General features: G+C 33.6%; 1 protein-coding gene across 1 annotated transcript in view; it reads left to right on the top strand.

Moving 5' to 3' along the window:
* Dmd (dystrophin) overlaps positions 1-4,620 on the top strand; it is a 2,373,110-nt gene that overhangs the window by 325,403 nt on the left and 2,043,087 nt on the right. The gene's annotated exons all lie outside the window — the stretch shown is intronic.

Here is a 4,620-nt window from a genome sequence, read left to right as displayed (position 1 = left end):
TTACATTTTGTTTTCTGCAAAAACCTCATGTGACTACAATATATTTAGCCAGTTTTGAAGATTATGAAAAATAAAATATATTTTATTATTTTTTATTTTATGTGTATGAGTGTATTTCAGGCATGTATGTAAGTTCACCTGTTTCATGCAATGCCTGTGGAGGTCAGAAGAGGGCATTGGATTTCCTGGAACTGGAGTTACAGACCGTTGTTAGCTGCCATGTGGGTACTGGGAATTGAACCTGGGTTTTCCACAAGAGCAGCCCATGCCCTTAACCACTAAGCCACCTCTCCAGTACCACGATTATGGAGATTAAGAGAGAGCTAGGTGACGCAGAAAATTAAGCATAATTATGCAATGTAAATTGTATATGTATATATTTATATGTACATATATGTGTAATTTGGCACTTTATTGTATCACTACAGGAATTTCAACAGAAATCTAACCTTGTAGCCTACACAAAATTAGTTCAAGTGAATTATCTGATCTTAAAGAACATGCAAGGTCATTTGTATGATGCTAACTGGAAAATGGAGTAGAACTCTGTGTGTGTGTGTGTGTGTGTGTGTGTGTGTATGTGATCTGAGCAGATAATTGTGATGCTTAGTGGGTTAGAAGAAAGTCTTCCTTAATAAAGGGCTAAAATGTGAACTCATTGAAGGAAGGAATATGCATTTTATTTGTAATTTTGTTATTCCTTGCCAGTTTACTAGATGAATGACAAATATGATTGGATAATAGTAGAGAAAAGTAATTCTTCGTTAAGTTTTAAAACAGAAGAAGAGTTCAACTTGGAAAAAAAATGTGTTATAGAGCACTTTGAAAAAAAAGAGCAATGTAAATTATCTGCATGTGTCTTAAATGAGACATGATTTTTCTTAGATGTTATTCCTGTTTTTTCTTTATCTGCATAATTTTATGTGTGGAATGAGATAAAGTATTGGGACAAATGTTCTTGGTCATATATCATTATGGGTGACTGTTACACACTCAAACCCATCAAAGATCTTATGTCTTTCTCTTTAATTTCATCTAGTAAAGATGAATGGACAAAACACTAATTGTATCAAACCTGCCTCAAAATAAGTGGCATAACAAGGAAACAAATCTATACAACAATATCCATTGTAATATTTCTAAATATTAAAACATCAATGCAAAAGAAATAGCTGCACACATACATATATAACAACGCAATGCATATGGGTTCAGGTTTATCAGTGCAACATGCACACATATTGATAGCATATTGGTAAATTATATAGTCATAGGAAATTAGTTCCCTGTTACTTTGTAAAATCAAAGGCAGGATGTTTTAAGTAAATAAATGTGATTAAATATATCCTTATCATTTTGGTGTCTTTGCAGTAAATCCAACTCATTTTTCACATTCTCAGCAACATTTTAAAGGAAGTCTTATCTCTTTTTCTAAGTAACTCTTCTATTAACCTCCATTTTTAAAAATTTCTACTAGAAAGTAATTTATCACATCCATTCTATGTAGATAAGAAAACAATATTTATCTCAACACAAACACAAAACCATTTTAAGATAAGAATAATTCAAGGTAAATATTCTTTCCATGTAATTTGTAGATGTAGATATGCTATAATCCTAAAGAATTGCCTAGTGTTCACTCATGACAAATATAATTCACATTATAAAAACTTGGTTATTCACCCAGACTTGTTAGAAGAAAGCACAATTTTGAAATCATGACCAGATACAATTTTGCCACCAAATACGTTTTATGCGTGGGTCTGAGGGAAAAAAATTTCTATGAACAAAAAATGTTTCATAGTAAACCACTTGGAAGATAACGAATAAACCATTTCCCAGTGACTTACGTGATGAGTTTGATCCTTCACTGGAGTTAATGACTATTATTATTTCCGTTTTCTAGTTCATTTTTCTCTTTGATTTTACGAAGATATTATGCAGCATAAACTTGGAATGTGTAATTACCTTTGTACATGATCACACATTTCTTTATTGACAGAGCACATGCATACACTAAAAATCCAGGGGTAATCCTCTCGTGATAACAATATCATAAACTAACATCAACTGGTCCAGTACAGTTGCTTTAAAAAGCCTTCGTGATTTACATTCCATCCAGTATCCTGAGCATGACCTAACGCAAATTAACATTGAAATTGTGAATCTGGAGACGGTAAGATGACTCATCAAGTAAAGGCACTTGATGCCTAAAGGTGCAAGCTTGACCACCTGAGTTCAATCTTCAGAACCCATGTCAAGGTGGAAGGAAACAACGGATTCCACAAAGTTGTCTTCTGAATTTCACCTTCATTACATGGCCCCATACCACAAAAAAATTTTCTTTTTCTTTTTAACTAAAATTATGAATCTGTCAAACAGTTTTCTTCACACCACTTTGTATGGTATGGAGAAATGTTATGCACATTAACGATTTTTTCAAAGGAAAGTAAAACATAAAATTATGCTTTCTGAAGCATATCTTCCTTAAATGTACGCACATATTGTTAATAAAGCATATATTGAAATGACATCGTAGGGGCTGGAGAAATGATTCAGCATTTAAGAGCCCAAGTTGCTCTTACAAAAGACCTTGGTTCTATTCCCAGCATCCACATGGCAGCTAACAACCATCCCTAATTCCAGATCGAGGGATCCAGTGCTGTCTTTTGGCCTCCACGTGCATAGCACACAAGTGGTGTACTTACATAAATGCAAGAAAAATACACATACTTGTAGTAAACAATAAACTCCAAATAGTTTAAAGGAAATTTTAAATGATAAAACAAAAATTATCATTTTCCGAGTTGAAAAAAATTTGCACTTATGTGGTTTATTTACTGATTCTCTCCTCCCTATTTGTTTTTTCCCAGTGCTGCCAGCTAACCCTCTTGAGAACATGACATTTAAGTTGCAATCATTGTCTTCCTAACTTCGTAATTTTGTCACACTACTGAAAACATAACGAGTTTTAATCCTACATCATAGGCAGTGGTGTATGTTATTTACTTATGCTTCCAAATACTCTCTACACCAACTAATAACACCTCCTAGAATCGGGCAGCATTTTTCACTCTTCTCCTTGCTTCCGTCCCCAACAGATTTCCAGCTAAATATTATCCTGGCTTCCTTTCTCCTCAGAGCAAATATGCTTAAGGGCACATTATATCCTGCTTTGGAGCAAAGGGTTTTAAAATGACAGAGCATTCTGTCTTTTGCTATCTATCCTCTACAACCACTGACCTAATGAGATAAATACTATGGTTTTGATAGTAGTTACTCCTACACAATGTTGCTTTATTTATTAGAAACAGAAGGTATAGAATACACATAATAACCTCAACTTTAATTCACATTCGAATGTTTAATTATGCTAAGATACAAATATTGTTCAAGAAGTGTTTTTTATAATAGTATTTATTATTTTTATTTTATGTGTATGAATGTATTGCCTGCATGTATATGAGTGCACCCATGTCATACAATGCTGTGGAGGTCAGAAAAGGGCATCGGATTCCCCTGGAACTGGAGTTAAGGATGGTTCATAGCCGCCATGTGGGTGCTAGGAATCGAACCCGAGTCCTTTGTAAAAGCAGTCAGTTATCTTAACCGCTGAGCCATCTCTCCAGCCCCAAAGAAGTGTTTTTAATTATTTGTGATTGATTTCTAAGAGGTGGTTATTATTTTTACATGCTAGTGTTTGGTGAGTGTGGTAATGTAATATTCAGTAAAATAACTTTCAACAAATATGTTTGCTGTAAATATTACTTTTTTATTTCTATTAGTCATCAAATTATGGAAGATAATTTGATTATTAATTTAAAATAAGTTTGTAAGAAATACAAAATATTGCTTTAACATGCATGTAGCTGCCACAACTTCTACACTTACTGTTATGGCCACTTTTAGAATGGTGTATCTGTGTTTGGAATCAAGATACTTATGTGAGATACTTTAAATTGCTGAGAACTATTCCCTTGAGTATTTTCCTGAATCTCATCTTTGCAAAGTATACAATAAACAAAGGATATGATTCTGTTAGTGAAAGGAAAATGGGATTTTGATAGGTGTTACAGTTTTCATTGAGAGGCTATTTGTGTATGAAGCAGATTTTTCTTAGAAATATTTTGTTCTTTATCAAATCATTGTGTGCATGATGTCAATACCTCCAGTTAATTTTTGCTTTCTATGCTACTGATCTCTGAAATACTTTGAGAGAAAATTGAAGTTGTCAGTTGTTGTACCTGTATAGTATGGAGTGGTCTCAGGGGTAAGCCTATTTAACTTGCAAATGCAAATATTTAAAAATTAGCATAATTGTTTGCAGCAAAATAAAAAAAAAATAGCTGATGAGAACATGCACTTTACCTTCCTTATTCTTCCTTATTCTGTTTTGGGGCTCTGCATAGATTTCGAACAGAAAAATACAAATTTGATGCTGGTGGAGATGGCTCAGTGGGCAAAAGTGATTGGTGTGAATCATAATGACCTGAGCTCAATCCATGATCCACACATGAATAAAAGGAAGGAATAAACTTTTGTAAATTGTCGGTGACCTGTATACATTTGTGAGCACACATAATTCTACTCACACATATATACATGCAGTCACACACATGC

This window comes from Nannospalax galili, unplaced genomic scaffold (genome assembly GCF_000622305.1).
Source record: "Nannospalax galili isolate Female #2095 unplaced genomic scaffold, S.galili_v1.0 scaffold7, whole genome shotgun sequence".
Taxonomy (NCBI): domain Eukaryota; kingdom Metazoa; phylum Chordata; class Mammalia; order Rodentia; family Spalacidae; genus Nannospalax; species Nannospalax galili.
Note: the sequence above shows the minus strand (reverse complement) of the source record. Positions and strands in the feature narration are given on the sequence as shown.